Source organism: Phalacrocorax carbo, chromosome 2, assembly GCF_963921805.1.
Source record: "Phalacrocorax carbo chromosome 2, bPhaCar2.1, whole genome shotgun sequence".
NCBI lineage: Eukaryota > Metazoa > Chordata > Aves > Suliformes > Phalacrocoracidae > Phalacrocorax > Phalacrocorax carbo.
Genome location: NC_087514.1, coordinates 71,329,376 through 71,349,844, shown reverse-complemented (window position 1 = coordinate 71,349,844; position 20,469 = coordinate 71,329,376). Strand labels below are relative to the sequence as shown.

The window sequence follows — 20,469 nt, the reverse complement described above, 5'->3', positions numbered from 1 at the left end:
CTTAACCATGACTTCTGTTTCAAGTACCCCATGAGGGATTTCTTTTGCATCGCCCTGCAGTGAGAGCAGACGATGGTGGATTCTTAGAGTGAGCTTTCCTCCCAGGTGGCAAGCTCACGTCTGCATGACTTCCACGTCCAAACGCCCTGTATTCCTCTGGAGCTGTGCTTTTAGATACAAATGCAAATGCCGATCATGTCCTGTCTTGAGAGGGACACCTCAGATACTTAAATGGTCATTTTCACATCAGCCTCGCAAGGACTGTCAGATAAATACAGCTGATTTTACCTCCTGAGATCAGAAGTGCTGTGCAACAAGAGTGTATTCTCCTTTGTCCTTTGGCAGTCTGCTGACTAGCTGCCCCTGCCCATGGGATCCTTTTCAACTTGTCACACTCCACTGAGGTTATTTATACAAGCATAATATCTCTGTTATGAGATGCCAGTTGTGCATGTGTTCTGCAAGTTGGTGATCACTGGTACCTTAGTGACTTTCTCTAGACATCACACTTTATTAACATGGATAACATGCCATAAAATTCATATGGCATGAGTGCAAATGCAACTCGTACGTATTGTTTCAGATATAGTGTCTTTTCTGAAGATAGCTCCTCTCTGCTTTACTGTGTGTCTAGGTACAAAGTGCATTTTGTTCTGATCTAACTGCGCTGGAATTCCGCACAAGGGATGTCACTTTTATAAAGCCATGCCATAATTCCATTAAAAAAAAATAAAAATCCTATTTTTACCTTACCTTGGGTGTACAGTGCTCCTGGATCCCTGCAGATACAGTCTCCCTTGATACAGAAGCCCAGACACTGATTTTCAGCATAGATTGTTGGACTTTATTGATGCAATAGACCTTGGTTTTGGCTGCCTTCAAAGAACAGAATTTCAGCCAAGGACAGCTGATGGTGTAATCTTGGATGATGATGGCATTCGTGATTGTCCAGTGAGCCATCCCAGGGATCAGCCTACATGCCTGGCTTTGGACACAATTATTTTGATTCTGACAAAATTACCGGTGATGCGTAAGGAGAACATGGCAATAGCTGGGGTGGATTTAGATCTTTCCCAGCCATAAGATGTTGTATTGTTTACATCATCTTCTGCTTTTTAAAAATTTTCAAAGTCCGTGGAGTTGAAGGTCTGGTTGTTCTTCAGAATGGTGTAACAAGGTCAGCTGTGCAGAGTTATTTATCTCTTTCTTCACAGCATTTTTAGGAAAAGAAGAAAATATTGATTTTTAAAATTATGCTAAAACAGGCATCACAGCACATTAAGATTTTAATTTTAGAAAGCCACTGGCTATGAATGAAAGACTTGTCCTCTCTTACCTCCACTAATTCTTTTCTTTTTTTAGTATGGCTTCGTGCTTTTTCTCTTTCTTTTCTCTTTTCTCTTTTCTCTTTTCTTTTCTTTTCTTTTCTTTTCTTTTCTTTTCTTTTCTTTTCTTTTCTTTTCTTTTCTTTTCTTTTCTTTTCTTTTCTTTTCTTTTCTTTTCTTTTCTTTTCTTTTCTTTTCTTTTCTTTTCTTTTCTTTTCTTTTCTTTTCTTTTCTTTTCTTTTCTTTTCTTTTCTTTTCTTTTCTTTTCTTTTCTTTTCTTTTCTTTTCTTTTCTTTTCTTTTCTTTTCTTTCTCTTTTCTTTTCTTTTCTTTTTTCTTTTCTTTCTCTTCCCTTCACTTTACCTCACTTTACTTTTACTTTTACTTTACTTTCACTTTACTTTCCTTTTCATTTTCATTTTCCTTTTTCATTTTCTTTTTAATTTTCTTCATTTTCTTTTTCTTCTGGAATGATACCAGTCTCTCTTCATCTCTATAAGCTAGCCCGTAAACTCACCAAAATTATGCAATTCATTGAATGATGCGATCCAAATGCAGAACATGTGGGGTTTTTTCCTCTTTCTCCCTCCCACTAATGGGGGGAAGAGTTCTGTGTTTGTGGGACTATACCGCAAGGCTTATGATTTTAATGTGAAGCTCAAATAATTGGCATTGACAGTCTTATCAAACAAGAATAAAATTAGCATCATAAAGTAAATGTGAAGTAGAGAAATGGTACAGAAGGCAGAAACTGAGGAACTGTTTTTTCCACTGTTCGTGGCTTTGCAGCTGGTGGCCAAAAGAGCATATTTTTGAACCGTATTGCTTCCTGTGGTAGACGGACCAAAGCAGTAGAGAGCTAGGATCAACGGCTTTCTCAGGCTTCCCAGCTACAGATACTTTTTGATGAATAGGGCTCCTAATCACTTCATGTAGCTATATGCTTTATGCCTCAATTACCACAGCTTTCTGTTGCAATCTTTGGTTTATTCACATCCAGTGAACTTCATTGTGCTTGCATTTTTTGGAGAACTACATTTTTAGTGCTTATCTATTTAAAAGAATGTTCCTCTAACTCACGGTATCAAGTCAATTGAACATGGGCTTTTAAAACACAGTATTGACTATGCTTTCTTCAAAGATTAAACTGTATTTCCAAATTTTGAATAGCTTTTTTTTTCTCTTTTTTTTTTTTTTTTTAAATCTGGTGCACGGTGCTATTGCATTTGCAGAGCTTGATCCAGAAGAATCGAAGCACATGCTTAAGGAGAAGAATGGCATGTGGTTCATGAACCCCATAATTAGTTCCCCTTCCTAGCTCTAAGCAGTAATTAAATCTGTCACTTCTGCTCTGCTGATTCATTTATTTAGCTATTTAATTGCTCAGCTGAATACGTCTTTATCTCCGGAACTGCAACATTTTATTCAGACAAAGAAATAGCATAATCCTCTTTTTTTTTTTCCTTTCCAAGAGCAGGGACATGTAAAAGAAAAGAACACTAGTACTAGATGAGACGGTGTTGTCAGTTTTCACTTATCAAACAAAAGAGTGTTTAAGGGAAAACTTCAACCAGTGCTTGAGGATAGCTTTCCATATATAGGCTTTTTTCTCCAGGGAATTATGTCAAACGTGAGGGCCCAATGTATCTGATCCAGGTTTCCATTTCCATAATGAGCTAACTTAAAGCCCTTCCAGGTTATAGTAATAATTTTCTATTAAACAAGAAGTCTTACCTTGATCTCTTGGTAGAATAGTTTATAAACAGTTTAAAATTGCAAATATATACCAAATCGTTACAAACTAAACAGCATCATTTCTTTATACATTTCCTTTTGGAACATTGCTCATGGAGATTTCTGTCATCCGTCTCTTAGATTTATCATTAAATACAGCATTTTGATCTGTAAAGCAAATGGCATTTTGAATACTTTCAGGCTTACAAAGGAGAGCCCTTCTGAATACCTCTCCGTGAGGAGTGCTTCCATACATGCAGTTTTCCTGATGTTACAATTTCAGCATTTGTAAGGGAGGTTGCAAGATTCCCCCACCATTTTTACCCATAGGGTGGAAAAGCTGGTGTAGGAAAGCAGCATGCAAAACCATGAGGACCAGGTCAAGACAGATCATCGCAAACAGGGCCTTTTGGCAAGACGAGGAACTATTGTTTACTTCTATAACCTTTTTTTTCCCTCTTGTCTCTGAGCTCTGTAAGGGTAGATGATCCAGGAAGTGAAAGATACAAAAACCACCCAAAATTCAGAGAGAAGGATATTTTTCTTTCAATTCCGGCATCAGTGGCTCAGTTCTGCCAATTTATTAATCTTCCTGGCTGGATGGATTTTTATACCATGCACACAATCTTGCATTTCACTCCATTAGTGACTTATTTTTGCTGTCTTGTTACTCAGTTACAGCTATGCAGCTGTTTCAGTCACAGGTCATGTTTTTCCCAGGTAAGCTCGTTATTCTAAAAATCTTTTACTGCTTACCTGGAGGGGTTTTTGTTGTCGAGAATTCTTTTTTTCCTTCAGCGAAGGTCCTGTCCACTCCTTTGCAATGCAAAGCATGTCCATGCTGCCACTGTGGACACCCAGTTTGGCCCTGCTTGAAGTAAAAGCAGGACCCAACATAAAGATCAGCTGGTGGAACTGGCAGGGTTTATTAGCTATATTGCAATTCCTTGTAAATACACCTGGCCGTCCTGCCATACCTCCGGCTCCTGTGCTGGGCTACATGGACGTCCGCCCTGCCTGTGGGAGAACGGGGCCTCTGCTTCGCTCTCCCGTCCTCAGGGAGGGCTTTGTCCGCCCACGGGCTGGCGGCTTTGGCCCGACAATGCTTAGTCTGTATTGTTCGTGTTGGTGTTATTGTTCTGCATCTGTGCACTCTGGGTTCCTGAAAGCTCTTTGTTGAAATAAAGAATATTTCTGTCCCTGCTAAAACTAGGAAGTCTGGAAATTTTGCGGGAAGTTTTGCTCTTGCAAGCCTGTGCACGTGGTTTTCGGACTAGAGTTTTGCATGAGCTTCACTTAACTATTCTCTCTTTTAAATGTGTTTCTTCAAATGATCTTCTAAAAGTACGCTCTTTGTTATGTAAGGCACATGGTTAAATTCAGGGAACTAATAAACCAGCAAAAACCATCTCTGGACATCCTTTGAGGATAAGGGTGCTTTGAGGATAAGCCTGTATGTGAATGGGTTTAGTATGAGAAAGCAGTGTTCACTGCAGCGGGACAAACAAGCATGATCAGAGGAGGGCATGGGAATGAAATGGAAAAAATAACATTTATTTGTATTAGAAGTTTATTGTTGAGTTGGTGGAAACCGAACAGAGGAAACACAGGGATAATTTCAGGCGGCCTTTATCTCAGTTCTGAAAGACCATGGGTTAGTCAAGAGGATTAACTACTTCTATAAAGATTTGTACGTAAACATTGAGACACTAGAGTTGGAGGGACATCAGCTGAGAGCCCTCCCTTTGCAATGATTACATTCGGAAATGTCTGTTGCGGGAATTAGGTGACAGTGACTATCAGCTTCCCCTCAGATGAACCTAGCTGTTGTCATCCTGCCATCAACAGGCTGGAAACCACTATCTGCAAGGCACTGCAGAGTTTACAAGCAGTCAAATGGAACCGAAACCACTCCCTTCCCCTGCCCTGCCCTCCCCACGCTGGAGCAGGCAGCGTCCAGCTACTTGCACCGTGCAAACCGGAGGTTTGCGAGGTGGTGCACAAGCTGTAGGTCCGGGCACTGCGGGTGGAGGCACTCTGCTCGATCAAGGGTGTTTGGGGAGGGGGTTTTTGTTAGTTTTCAGCTCTAACTCACTGTATAGTTAGAAACCTCCAGCTTGGAGTTTCTCCTCGCTCACAGTGCTGGAATATGCGGCTGTAAAATGTGCCTAAATCAAATTAGATTAAATCCCCCAGTTTTGATACAAATGCACGTGACTCTGTGCTTTATTAATGTATTGATTTACTTATTGGCATATTGCGAACCTCTTGTTAACATTTTAATTTAGAGAAGTCATTGCTTATACTATTTGTGTGATGTAATGCATCTGTGGGGTTGGAGGCTACCTCTGCCCAGTCCTGGTCACTGTACTTGGTTATATAAGGTGCATAGACTTGGGTACCTATAAATATTAGCGCGCAGCTGTCACAAAGGGATTGTGAGCAAGCTGTTCGGGACCTCGAAAACATAATAGCTTGGCACCCAGAAATATACAACTTTGGGAACATATTACAAGGTTACGTATTGGGGGAGAGGGTAGGAAGGTGGTGACTGCTTTAAATATTTGTCTTTGTTTTGTTGTTGTTGGGGTTTTTTTTTAATTATCATTATTTTTCCTCCTTTGTAGTTCTGGTATACATCAGACCTTTACAATTTTTATCACATTAGGATGTGACATTCCTGGCCTTGGCAGTGCTTTTGTTTGGATATTTATAGCAGCTTCTGGTCATTGTTGAGCAAAGAAGATTGCCCTGCCCTCTGGCCCTTTCTTAAGCAGATTTTGGGCAGAAGCTCCTCTCATGTGGCACTAATTGAAATGATTGGTGGAGGGGGTGTCGTGAGCGCACTCTGGCTGACTCGGGCTTATCTGCCAGGGGCTAAGCCAGGGGAGGAAAAACGGGGAGAAGGGAGGAAAGGGGGGAAAAAGGAGGGGAAGGAAAAAGGGGGGTGGGGGGGAAGCCGAGCATTGCTTCAGCCTGGTCGGGCTCGGGGCTCCCGGCCGTCTGTCCGCGCCCGGGCGGCGGGGAGGGATCCGGCTGGCGGCAGCCCCGCGCAAGGGCGGCACGGAGGGAGCCGGCTGGCGGCACGGCCCCACGGGAGGAAGGGAGCGGCGTGGGGCTCCGGCCGGGCTAGGGACCCGCTCCGCAGCAGGTGGGTACCTCTGCCCCCGCGGGGATGGGGCAGGCGGGGAGAAACCCTCTCCTGCTTTCTGGAGTTGTAGGGTGGCCGGGGAGGGGGTGCTGCGTGCGGGGGGTGGGTTTGGGGGGTGGGGGTGGGGTGGGGGTTGCTTTGTTTCGAGCTTGCAGGAGCCCAGCGTGCCGCTTTCGTGGGTGCCTTGGGGACCGAGTTTCGCCCCTCTGCCTGCCCGGGACAGGCTGCGATGGGCAAAGTCGTTAAAAGATTGAAACCAACAAGTTGCCGTGGAAGTGCTTTGCGTGGAGACGGGGCTGGAGCTCCGCTGAAATACCTGCTAGGGACTGTCCGTCGGGAAGCGGGCGCTTCCCCTGCGTGGGGAATCCCGCCTGGGCGGCAGCTCCAGGGCTTAGGTGCGACAGTACCGTCGGGAGGCTGGTGCGTGCCGTGGCCCCGCCGCCTCTCCCGCGGCCACCCCCCGGTTAATAGTTTCCTGCAAGTTTAACGTGAAACGGGGAGAGGCGAGAGCCGGCCCTTGCCGAGGAGAGCTACCGAAGGAAGGCCGAGGCTGCGAAGTTCCTGGCGTGCTGTAAACCAGCACACCTGTCGAAAGCAACTGAGCTGGAATATTCTCCCATGTTTTGGGGGCATTGGCATTGGAAGTTGCTTCCTTTCGTTGAGCTGGTAACGTTTCCGAAGGCTTTTTTTTGTTTGTTTGTTTTTAAGTTGCTAATGTAAACAGCCTAAGTAAACCCTCATATCGCTGTTCCGTTTGCGGTGCAGCTGGGGAAAAGCGAACTTCAAAGTGTGTGTTTCTTAAAGAAAAGTTAGGAATACACGGTAGTTTTATGATAACGGTAATAAGAGACGACTCTGGACTTTGTGCCTCTCATTATTATTAATAATATTATTTTTAAAGACGCAAGAAGCTTTGTTACTGTGCGCCAAAAACTGTGCTTTATTTTCTTTGATGCATCTGCCAGAATTCCTATTACACTGGATATGGTTATGTATAATGAACAACTTATATTGGTGTTTCTGATAACCCTACTATTACTACTGAAAAAATAAACAATACATATTACTTAATCATATTTTAACAGCTCTTGTGTAGATTCTAGACAACAGAATGCAGTCATAGCTGGAAATTGCTGTGCATGTCTATCTTCAAATGTTTTTTTTAAAAAAATTGCTGTTAGAAGTGTGCGTACCATCCAGTCTAGCCGTAGGCCTTGTTTGTTTCTTTTAGGTACGGTTTTAGAAGTAGAACGATAGTAAAAAATGGACTTGAGAAGCTGGTAATCCACTTGTCTACCACTTATACCCTACAAAGATTCCTGGTGCAAAGTTCATGAACTGTCACTGAGGATGGTTCAAAATGGAATCCAGGAATCGGCTGTACTGAAATCAGGCAAGAGTTTATAAAAATGAAATAAACTGAAAAGCTGAGGCTTGCCTACTCATTGATCTCGTAATAGATACATTATCTATATGGTATTCTATTCATTGTATTAATGAAAGGAAAAACTGGATCGATCATGCGGTTATTACCCCGTACCTTCATATTCTATAATCAGGTGAATGAAAATATTTTTACTTTCCTTACAACCTGAAAAAGCTGGTTTGTTACAAAAGGCCTTGCCCCTTTTCTTTCATCTGTGCCCATTTTGCAAAAATAAGTCCTCAAGTATGTAACTGTCTGTTTCACTGATTCTGTTCCGTAATACTCTTGGTCTCAAATTTATGCTGGTTTGAATACTTCTCTAATACTGAAATCATTACTTCCTTCAAGGACCATATTTAAACGTATCTGTAGAGTGTGTGCAGTATGATAATGCGTAGCAACATGGATATATTAATTTCATTCTTATATGGGTAAATATATTTTTCTTGTTACTTCAGAGAAGCTAGAAACATGATAAACACTCCATTAGTGATATTGGTAAGAAATACATTAACACAAGTGCACAGTCAGTAAGAAAGCATTTTTATTTGAAAACCTTCTCATAACAGACACCATACTAAGAACCTTAATGTGTAACCTGTGCTGCATATCTTCAGTGTTAGATCAGGTTTGTTTTTTAGGTACTTGGTAAATATATTTTTTTTTAATTCAGGATAACTGAATTTCTACCAGACGTCCAGGCTCCTTGTTTCTTTTCAGCCTTTACAGCCTCTGAATGCCACAGGAATTTGCTGGGTGAAGGACTGGGTGTGCATGAGGTAGGTGTTTCAGGATGCGGCTCTTCAGAAATCAGCCTCAGTATTGTAGGGCATTGAGGCCTGATATGAAAGTAAAGCAAAATATGTTATTAAAAATATAAGTCAAATCCAAAAAGACTGCTGGATGGTTGGGTGCTCAAGAGCAGACTGGAATAGACTTCTCCAACAGATTACTGAAAACATGGTGGGGTACTTTTGTAAGCCATGAGGGTAGTGTGCAGTTGTGAAGCTGCTTGCCGCAGAGCCATCACAGGGCAAGAGGCTGTCCTAGCCAAAGCACAGTGGTTTGCACCCCTTGCGGCGCTCTGTGCTGGGGGGTGTGGGACAGGAGGCAGGGGAGCAGAGGATGAGCCATCCCTCCTGCTTGGGAGTACTGGGAGGCTGGGGCTGAGCATGCTGGGCAGGGAAAACTGCAAAGGGGCCCTGAAACAGGGCAAGGGAGTTATCACGGAAGCAGAAAGATGTGGAGAAGCTTGCAAAGCTAATGGGGATGTTGCTGCAGCCATGGATGTGCGTGGCAGAAGTGTGAAAGAGGTATTTGCAGGAGGGAAGGGTTTTGAAGTGGCAGATGATGTGGTGAAACACATGGTGGTCACAGTGGTGGTGGTTTGAGGGGGGGCAGAGTGGTTGCAGGTCTGATAGAGCAAAAGGGCAGGCTGGTGGCCCCAGGAGCAGTCAGGAGCGCCAGAGCTCTTGAATGCTACCATAGGGAGACTTTGCAGCTGGATGGGTGACCCAGTTTGGGTGCTTTGGGAGTAAAGAATCAAAAGTTGGGATCGGCATTCCCGCTCATCATCACGGGCTGAGGAGGAAGTGTTGGGCAGCTGAGCCACGGTGAGATTGGGTACAGCAATTATAACTGGGGTGCAACAGGAGGGCTGGCAGCCAGGAGGCAGGGGGATGGTGAATAATCTTTAGCCTTTTCTGTTGTGTACGTGAAATCGGGAAGGCAACCTACTACAGTTTAAAGCAAAACGTAAGGATAGGAACTCAAAATGAATCTGTAGCACTGAAATTGTTTACTGTCATTGTTATTCTCTCCCAAAGATTTTAACTTAGTGGGGTCTCCATCTTCTGATGTTTATAACAACTTCATGACTGGGGATTGTAGAATGCGCAGAAGTTTGTTTTCATAAACTTTGCAAGATCATTTTTCTTTAAGAGAAACCTTGGCGCACTTTTAATAACAGATACACTTTGTTGCATTCATTTGCTAAGCAACAGATTTCACTGCGTTGCCTATGAAGCGCAAAAGCAAAGGAGGCTTTGACACACGAAGTAGAGCTTACGTAAAGTTCATGAGCAGCAGCAGAGTGAGTGAGTGATGAATTCTCTGGGGTCTGTTCCTTACATTAAAATATTTTAAGGTTGGATATTTTTCTCTGCTGGCTGCCATCAGCAATCCAAGTATCAACATGAGAAAAATGGGTCGCTTGGGTTTTAGCATTAAGCAGCAAATCCAGGGCCAATAGGATTTAGCTGGGATGTTAAGGTTTATTCAGTGCTTTTAGTTAATGAAGATGGGGGCGGGGGGAAGGGGGAAGTCACTGTCTGGGTTTGGGGGAGGGGACAAAATGGCGTCCTGCCACCGGGTGCATCCTGTGGTGACTCCTTCTGATTGATAGATGCTCCACAAGACAAAAAAGAGCTGAGTGAAGGAGGTCTTAATTAAAAAATACCAGCTCAGTGCCAGCTCTTTTGGATTAGAATCAAACAGAAAATCTTTGTAATAGGCATCCACCTAGCCTTAAGGGTGTATGTGTGTTTTTTATTGAGCCCATCAGCTAGGGGGAGGGAAGGAGGAGATGATAATATGTCCAAGCGTCTGTAAAGTGGTTAGAAAGCCAGGAAAATATTCAGCAAGTGCAATTGTATGTTAACATTCATCATTTGGGCACAGAAATCAAGCTCAAGTCAACAAATTCCCATTTGAGCAGTATGCCAAGATTTCTAGCAGACAGCCCCGCTGTCCCTGACGCACACGGGGTGGCCCTTAGCTGTGCTCACCCGTATTCTGAAGCTTTTGTGTCCCCTGCCAAGGGCTGTCATCTTGTGTACACACATGCTGTTCAGCATCTTGACTTGCTTTCCGAGCCCTGAAAGCCTTCAGCACAGAGATGCAAAAAACAATTAGGATAGAAAGTCATTGTTATTTAAAAAATAAGTTATCTGTACTTTAAAAAAAAAAAAGGCAATCCAACATGAATGGGTCTTTTTTCCAAGAGGGTTAATGTATGCTTTTTTTTTTTTTCGGTTCTGTTCCTCTGCAGACCAAACTCCCACTCAGATCAGACCTCGTTTTTTCCAAAGCTGTAATGGTCCTTTAGAGTCTGATACACTTTCTTATTCTACTCGACCCCTCAAAGGTCCATGCTTGACGTCATAGTTAGATGCTGCTGGGAGTCACTGGGCAGTGATTAAGACTGTCAAGACTCAGCCCAGTGACCTCAACAGACTTTTTCCTCTGAGAAGGATGTGGGCATCATTGGCAGGATTTGACTGTATCAGTGTGGAATAAATAAGTAGCAAGCTTAAAAAATGAGTAAAAAAAAAAAAAAGTCCACATACCTGTTGTTCTCAGCATAACCTAGTTGCTCAGTGGCTTGGTACAAGTGCGTGAGGAGGACCCTGCAGCATTTCTTACTGGGATTTATTGCAGCAACACCTAAAAACTTCTGCAAAATGGTTCAGAGAAAAACTTGAATGTGTAATTTTTGGGTTTGTTTGTTTTTTGACCTGACAAACAATTTCAAATAATCAAAAAAAAAAAGCAATGAAAATATTTAAAAAAACGCTTTGCACTTCTCTGCATTGTTCTCTATTGCTTTATTTCTGTTAGGCTCACAGTACATTTACTGAAAACCTTTTGGCTATACTTAGAGTAGTTTAGGGACATGTCTGAGAGAAGAAACTGAGTAATTTTACTAAAATAATAAAAAGCCCCCAGCGAAACCAAATAAAAGCACTTGACTGTGATGCTTAAAGCAGGGCTTTAAGAATGTTCAGCCAAGTTTTAGAAAATGGGGGTGGCTGTGTCAGAACCACAGTCCCAAGCACGCAGCAAAAGTCTGGGCAGCTGCACACAGAGCAAGTGGAGTTCTAGAAAAAGACTCCCGTCACGTTTTATATACAAATAGGCATGCATTTGTTGGCAAGCAAATACAGATAAGATAATACTGCTAATCTGAGGATTTCATGACATGAAATCTGAACGGTCTGGTTGGCCTCGTGGCAGCAAGGGAAGCAGAACGCCATCCCACATGCAGTGTGTTCTACAGAAAAAAGAAGAGGGATACATCTCAAAAAAAAAAAAAAAAAAAAAAAGAGCTTTTGGATATAGCTGCATAACAGTGAAATGCTTGGTGCAATGTCCACACCACCCTTACCCTCGTTGGCTTGTATTTTCTCATTGGTGGGCAGTAAAACACCCATTCAGCATTTGAGCCTGATTTAAACAAATAGAAAGACAGAATCTGAGCTTTGAAGACCATAAAATTACTTTTCTGTGATTTCATTTAGTTAACAAAACTGGTATGTACCTCAAGGATCTCATTAGCATGATTGTGGCTGCGCGCCAGCATCTAGCCAGAAGAGTGAATGGAAATTTTGCTGGCTGTTTTGTAACTTTAAACATTCTATAGAACACAGCAGAGATTTTAAATGAAAAGGCTGTAAAAGCGCTGGGGCCAGACACAACCTTTGTAAATGCTGTAAATCCACTCAATAATTACTATATAGTACTGGATTAAATACTGAAAGTCCCTGAGCTGCCTGGATCTGGTGATTTGCTTACATATGATCCAAGTGATTAAAAAGACTGTTTGCCTTTTTTATCAATGTGTGTTACACCTATAAGAATAAATAAAAAAAAAAAAGTTTTGCTCCTGCAAATGGGAAAATCTGAGATATCTACAGTTGTTCCAATATGTAAGTTCAGAATTTTCATTCACAGCAATGAGAATCAGGTTTGGAGTCTCAACTCCTTTCAGTTCAGAGATGTTTAAGTCGCTGGATTTTGATCAAGTAGTAGGGAACACCAGAAGTTACATCGTTAGATTTCTCTGGGAAGAGCAAGGGCTCCAGCGCAGTGAGAGAGAGATATACTTCATTTCCTCCTCCCTCCTTTCCCTGTCAGCATCGCTACTGTACAAATACAGATGCCCGGCAGGTAATAGAAAGGCTGCCACTGTTAATTAATGACTGTTAGCATCCCACAATGCTTACTGTGGACTGGGGTTGGGTAGAGGAGTCTGAATAAAAATTTTAAGAGCTCTTAAACCTTGCTTGTGATGAAGCCTAATGTCCCTTCACTGTTTGTAGTGTCAGATAAGTAAGATACTCTGAATCTGACCCTGTGTTCTAAAATAGTGATGAAATTTTTGAGGCTTCTGTTGCTTGTGCAGGAATGATGCATCTCTAACAAAAGCCTCCAATGTGAACTGTGGTGGTGGAGCCCCCTGAAGCTGTACTTCCCCGTGACTAACTAGAGCAGCTCCCCAAACAGCCTCCAATGCTGACAGAAATGCATCTGCATTTGGGGGTGTCTGTTGTGACCATCACATGCTGGGTGCGACTCTTTCCCACACTTCTAACCAGCATTGCTGTTGGCCTCCTGTTTTTTTACAGGAACCGTAATTGGCTATATATCTCTGGGAGCTTCAGTACTAATTAAACTGTCGGCATATCCTATCGTAACTTAATGTGTGACACAGTATCCAACCGCTTGTTGGTAGCTAATTAGTGTTTGTGAGTAATTTCACCCATGTCTTAAAAACCATGCTTTAAGAAGACACTGATCTTCAGCTGTGGCATGGGAGCTTCAAGGATACCTATTGCTGGTGCTGGCTGTGGAGCCGAATGCATTATCTAAAACACTAGAAATGCAAATAGTTGCCTCCTGCAGCTATTAAGACTGATCTGACAGAATGTAATGGTAGCTCACCTGTTCTGCTTCGTGTTGCCCCCGCATAGGATCACATCCATGACTAGCTACTAGGTGTCAGCTGATGAGTGATAGATGAGTGGTACTTTATAGCCAGCGGGTCTTACAGCTCCTTCAGTTGTGTGAACATGCTTTAATGTGGTTGGATGATGCTTTTTGATTTCTCAGAAACATCCTTCCTGCGCTCTTGGCTTTCAGTTTCAATGAAAAGATAATAAAAGGCAGAATTACAGCCATTTAGGCAACCTATCTCAATATTCCCATATTTTCTGATACTTACTTTTCTTCTGACAAAGATAACCTTAACTTTTGGATTTGCTAAACTTTTAGAAGGTTTTGTTTGTTTGCTTTGTTGTTTGACTGGGCAGATGTATCAACACCACTTGTGGTGGATTACATATATATATACACACACACACACGTATATATGTATATATGCCAGTTTTTTTGGTAGCCACTTCTTGACCCCAAACTTGCTAGGAGGAGATAGCTACACGATTTGGACCCTGGGCTTTGCCTTGTCATCCCTGGGTTTTGTTTTAGGGTAATCTGCTTGCTGGGACCTATTCACTTCTAATCCTGTTCATTGTCTGAAAGGAAACCTCACAGCACTGTGACCTTTTCTTGCCTGTTGTACTTCTGGTTAAGAACCAACCCTGACCTTACTTTTTGTGGGTGTGTGAAGTTACTGTGGAGTTGGCAATAAAATGCAAGTGAGGCTTTAAAAAAAAAAGTGTACAGAAACTCTCCTTTTTACTGTGCTTTTATTACAATGGATTGTGCACAGATGGATGGGCTTTTAGTTGGCTCAGGAGTAAAGGGCCCACCAATATATATCTAAACCTTTCTAAAGCAACTTGAATTCCCTTAGGAGCAATGCATTAAAGTGCCTATGAAAATGGAGTTTTCTTTTACCTTGTGACCTTTCTGCTTTCCCATCACTAGACAGGAAAGACCCAGTCTCTAGTGAGTATTATTATTAGTCAATAAAGTTAAAAGCAGCAGATCATATATATATAGGGAGATAAATAATAACGAAAGTAGCCAGAACGAGGGCTGCCTACGGCTACTAATAAAGTGTCACCTTCATTTTAGCTCTGTGTGTCTCTGAGATTATACTTCATCAAAATCTGATGCTTTCAATGAGAATATGGCTGAGTTGACAGATAAAGAAATGTATTTCTAAGTAATATCCTTAAAATATACTGGACAAATGTAGGAGATTGCAGATGTACCTAAAATTTGTTTCATTTCTAGTGCCTATGCTGCTAATGCAATTCAGGTTTTTCAGGTACATATATTTTTATATTTGGGGATTATCGTATGTGGAGATTAGTAGATTTTACAAAATCCTTTCTTGGCTGTGTTGATTTCAAAGATATTAATTCTTACTCACCTAAAACACTTAACTGGGAACTTTACTTAACTACAACTTTAAACCATGGCTGGCAACTTGATAAAATTATCATGTCTATACTACATTAAATTTCTTGCATGCTTTTGTTTATAGGATCTGGGCAAATCAAGTAAAATTTGTGTACATATTTGCCCAAGTTTAAAAGGAAATAAGTTTGCACTGTTATCTCTGCTTTCTGAGAAAATTCTGAGAAACAAGTCACAGAAACATCTCTGCTGAAGTAGTTCTGGATTGGTACTTCTGTTTTCTTGATAGTAATTGCAGTTTTTTGGGGGGTGGGGATATCCACAGAATAAAACTATGGACTTTGGACCTGCAAATATGTCTGAAGCTGTCATCTTCAAAAATCACATCATCATAGATTCAGACTAGTGATGACTTTGGTTCAGCATGTCTTCTGCTGCAAACCTTATTTTGAGAGATTATTAGTCAAAATTTGAAAACTATGCAGACGTCTCTTGCAGAAAGCTGATGATCTGTCTAATGATCCTCAATACTCCAGGGAAAGCCAGAGAAAATGGCGTGTACTTGCATGCTTTTCATTGAGAACCATTTATCAGAGTAGACGTCAAATGGGTAAGCTATAGTAATAAACAAAAACGGGTTTATAGCTCATGTTGTGAGACTAGCTTTCATGTCTGCAGCTTTGAATAACTGCTGCTTGCAACAGTCTCTCTTGTCTTCACACTTCTTATTTATGAAAAGGACTGACTTATTGAACTGTATTTATTCAAATAAATATCTTTTTAATTTATGATGTGTAACCAACAAAGTATGGAAATAATCTATATCAATTTTAAGCTAATAATGTTGTTCAATTAATATTTAGTCAAAGACAGTAGTTTTGTGTAAGCACTGGGTACCTAATTTATGTACCTATCTGTAGCTTGTATATACATATAATGACCTTGTGACAAAAAGGGTATTGGAGGGGATTCTGAGCCATAAATGTCATCATCTGTTTCTCTTTTTTGGCAATCTGGAGTGCTGTTGATCTGCATTCTTAGGAAATTATGATCATAGATTTGTAACTGTAGCTATATTACCTGGTTAGTTTTTGCAAATTGAAACAGCTATCTCTCTTTTCCACTCATTTGTTGCCTTCATTCTTTGGGACAGACTGTGAAGGTTGTCCTGAATTTTAACATGTGCAGAAGACCAAAAGTGATAAAAGGCTGAGCTGCAGGCAGCCCTGTTCTCTTGTAATAGCCAAGGAAGGTGTTGAGGAAGAGGAGTGCCCACAGATCCCCTGACAGAATTTCTCCTCAGTTATCCTGTTGGAGCAGTGGGATGAGAACAGGTTTCTGTCTAATCCCTGAGATCTCCCGGGAACCTCTGTGCTCATGTGTCCCAGGAACATCCATCTTTGTGATAACACAAAGATGTAACGAGACGCTTCAGTTGACTTGGGCTGCAAGATGGCATCTTATTGTGAAAGTGATGTGTGATACTGTTCCAGCTCATATCTGAATAAGATACCAGCTTTTTCCCAAGTAACAAGTGATAGGACAAGAGGAAATAGCTTCAAGTTGCATCAGAGGAGGTTTAGATTGGATATTAAGAAAAATTTCTTCACCAAAAGGTTTATCAAGCACCGGAACAGGCTGCCCAGGAAAGTGGATGAGTCACCATCCCTGGAGGTATTTAAAAGATGTGTAGATGTCATGCTTAGGGACACAGTTTAGTGGTGGACTTGGCAGTGTTAGGTTAACAGTTGGACTCGATGATCTTAAGGGTCTTTGCCAGTCTAAATGATTCTGTGATTCTAAGATCCATGTAAACTGTGTTTTTGCAGGCTCTGTTTTCTTCCCCCATCCATTTCACCTGACTTTCCCTCCCCTCTTCAGAAGGTCCTCTGAGTTTTAACCCTGGATGGCACCTTCTGTTGGGGTAAAAGAAGAAAGAAATGGGTTTGCAAAGATACCTTGTCTCAGTTGTGGGACCAGTGGAAAGGGATAGTGAGAGTGGCGTGCTGATGAGATAGAAGGGGAGAGTGAAAGTCTTTGCAATACATTTGGGTAGAAAATACTTACCCTGGTATGCGGATTTTTTCCCGCATTCCTTAGAGTAGATAATATTTTTAATGACATGGGAAAGGTCTAGTGGTTAGTGTGGGAACACTACACTGTAATGCCTATTGTATTGTGTCCACCACCACTTCACTTCAGTAGAAATATGGACTTTCCAAAAATTGTGCTTTTTCATTTCAACCATTTGGAGCATTCAGCAGCGAAATACCTAAAAGTTCATATTCCAGGCAGGTATTTTTTTTCCCCACTCAAAATTGTCTCAGCCCGAGTACTTCTGACACCAGCTGAAATGGGAATAAATGCCGCAAGAAGGTGCTGTGGTGGCACATGAGCAGACAGTCTTGGACGGCATCCAGTGCATCTGGAACCTCTGTGTGAAGTTCTGAGTGTCGGCATGTCAGCATTAGCAAGGGGCTCTTAATGGGATGGAACAAGTAGGCTTTGGTTGGTTGTTGACCAGTCCTCCCTAGTAAACATTGGTGTATTATCTAGTGTACTGTAACAGTACTGCAGACACAAGTGTGTGGTGTTAAAAAAAAACAAACAAAAAACAACAAAAAACACACCACCTCTTTGCAGCAAGAGGGGCAACCTGTAGCTCTAGTTACACTTTTAACTACTGCAGTGTTTCTCTTCTGAGCCGATTATGATAGTGCATCTTGGGTGTGTTTGTAGGAAGATACCATTGTACAAATGTTTGTCAGCAAATGGACTGCAGTCAATTACCTTTCTTGAACCTGTGACATTTCCATAGCAGAAAAAATGTCTCAAATAGCCATGTTTATGGGGCAAAGGGGTGTATTCTTGTTCCACTGCTCATGTGAGCTTTCATGACTAATGCCAATCAAGCAATAAAATCTTCCCAAGATGTGTGCAACAATGCTATTAAGTATAAAAAATTCTTGCTTGCGTCTTCTTAAAGTCATTGTAAATCAGTTGGATTATCAGACACACACTTAACAGTATTGCAAGGTAAAATGCTGCTGCTTTTAGTGGGCAGAGCGTGTATCTCGTTATGAGCATGGTATGTCTGATGCAAGGGGGGAGTATTCCCCAAAGCTGTCTAAGAAGGCCTCCCCCTGCTCTTGGCTCATTCGGTAGTCAGTAGCCAGTCATTCTCCCCTGACTATTGGGAAGCCTTGCTAGGCTGAAGTTAATCCCTGAACATAAATCCACTTGGATACATCAATATTTGGCTGCCTGCAGTGTAAACTAGTGCATCACCACAGTCCTCTTGCAGATCTTTTAAAACTACTATTAAGTGGGCTACTTGTGTAGTGACAGTGATGTAGCCACAGAAGCCCAAAACTAGGGAAGAGCCTGAACTTTTACCAGCACCTAAACGTGGTTTTGCAGGCTGTGCTAACGTCTGCGTGGTTATGGCTATACTGGCTGCACAGTGCTCAAGGAAATAATTACGCTCAAGTTAGCTCAGCCCGGGCTGCTGTACAGCAGCATGAGGTGTGCAGCAGCAGCCTTATGGATCTCATATTAACCTTAAGGCCAGCCAGCTTCTTGTCATCTTTTATAGGTGCCTGGTGCTCTGTTGAATGTATTTGCAAAGTCAAGCTTCAGGTTTTTTTTATCTCATTCCAGTTTATTTGCTATGAGCAGGTATTGCTTATGTTGGAACTTTGCAAGTTCTATTAACTGAGAGCAAGTCTTCTCTTGCTGTTTGAGACACATTCTGGGCATTCACTATCTGTCCATATTTAACTGTTATGATGGGTTATTTGCCCTGTTAATGCTATTTTTCCTGTCTGCGGTTAGTATTAGCAGCCCATCTGCCATAAGTTGCAGGGAAAAATAAAAATACTTCTTTTGGACAGCCTGTCTTCTAACTTTAGAACTACACTCAACTTTGATATCTCTTTGAATTCATCTCTGCTGTTGGCTACCCAGACAGCAAAAAACCCCCACCCAGTCCGTTCTGTTGGCAGATGACCATAGGGTTGGGCTGTGCCCTGCTAGGCACAAGACTCATCTGTTGGAGTTGGAACTGCCACGTGTGTGAAATGGCTCCACCTTAGTTAAAATGCAGTCCCATGTACACTGCTCTGGGGTGTTAGGTTTTGCGAATGTTTGGCCTACATTCCTCTGTTCAGTTCTTCCTTCTTTAGCTAAAGGAAATTGCTTCTTATCTTATCCTCTACCAGGACTCTAAATAATTCCCTTCTTTCATCTATATTGTTACCTGTAAGTTATTTATAGGCTATGATCATATTCTGCTCAATCCTCTTTTCTGGATTATATAACTTTAGCTTCCTTAGACTGCCTTCATATTCAGTATCTTATCCTCCAACTCCTATATCATTTAAGTTAGCCTTCTTTGTATACGCGTAGTTTGGTGGTTTGGGGTTTTTTTTGGTGTTTTGTTTTTTTTTTTTTTTTTGGGCAATCCGTTGAGATAAGTGCTGCGTGTGATATTCTGTTTGTGGTCATGTCATGGCTTTGTACTGTGGAATTATTACCTTGGATTTATAGGAGATACATAGTTATCGAAGACCAGCAGTTGCTTCTCCTGCAAACAGATCAAACTTGCTAAATAATCTTCCATCTCCAATTGAATATTGCCCTTACTTTCAGATGACATCACAGTCGATGCTTTCAGACAGCTACAAGTTTTGTCAGTGCTGCATATATTCCAACCTAAAGCAGAAATAGTTTTATGTATCATGAGTAAATACTGCCTTGTTTTCTGCATTAGCATATTTCACATGTTGGTGGATTGCTATCCTCTTTGGCTTTGTAGACAAAAGCAAATGAAATGGGAAGATGCAAAATATTTCCTCCAAAGTACATGAACTTAATGATTATAGACTTTAAAAAAAATTTTTTAAATAATTCATCTTTACTTGATATGTATTTGGGTTTTTATTAATTTCCATGCATATCTATCATTTCTGGTTTCAACAGAGCAACAAAGTAATAGTTCTAAACCAGAGAGAAACCAACTGCACGTAAGACCAACTGCCACATATACCAGAAATCTCACAAAACGATCTTCAGGTTCCATGTTTAGGAGGCCTCTAAATTTTTACAGTCTTGGTTGGTTTTGTTCTCTACTCCACCCCCATCTCCCTAGTACATCAAACCTCTGAACTGTGTCTGATTTATCTATCTTGAATCCAAGGTGTTTTCGGTTTCAGTGTGATCCAACAATGAATTACATTTATAAATCAAATTACATAAAAGTATCATGGGGTACTATTAATGGTATCTGCAGTAACTTTTATAATAAAAAGAAAATCTTTATTTTAACTTTGTGATTTTCTTGTAACGTGCATTTCCAAGTCAGTAGTCTTTTTCTGCTAAATTTATCCTGCATGCCTAATTCTTCCTCTACTGCTGTTTCTCCTCCCCTTGAGTAACATTTAGCACCTTTTGCTTCCTTCCAGAGTTGCTTATCTGTGTGAAAGAGCTCATGCATATGGCATCTTGTATTGTTCTTGCCTGAGTGAATGCTAGAATTTCAGGATTAGTAAGAAAGCAGTTTGTTCCTTGATTATAAAATTCTTCTGCTCATCCAGATGTAAACACTTAAAGACTCTGCTGGTTTTATCACCATTGGTGGTTTCTTACTCTTCTCATCCAGATTTATCCTTGGCATCAGTGACCATATTTCTTATTTGCTTCCATACTAGTCTATCCCAGATATTAATTTGT

The 20,469-nt window shown here is 41.4% G+C and overlaps 1 protein-coding gene across 11 annotated transcripts in view; it reads left to right on the top strand.

Moving 5' to 3' along the window:
• Positions 1-20,469, top strand: part of LOC104050949 (poly(rC)-binding protein 3) — a 512,398-nt gene that overhangs the window by 370,003 nt on the left and 121,926 nt on the right. For 3 of the 11 annotated variants that reach the window (XM_064443233.1, XM_064443237.1, XM_064443229.1), the window contains exon 1: positions 6,000-6,209. The exons of 3 other annotated variants lie outside the window; for them this stretch is intronic. The gene's annotated coding sequence lies outside the window, so the exon portion shown is untranslated. Of the gene's footprint in view, positions 1-5,999; positions 6,210-6,579; positions 6,876-8,355; positions 8,415-20,469 lie in introns of those variants that run through there. 5 more of the 11 variants (XM_064443238.1, XM_064443239.1, XM_064443232.1 and 2 more) reach the window with 4 other exon arrangements.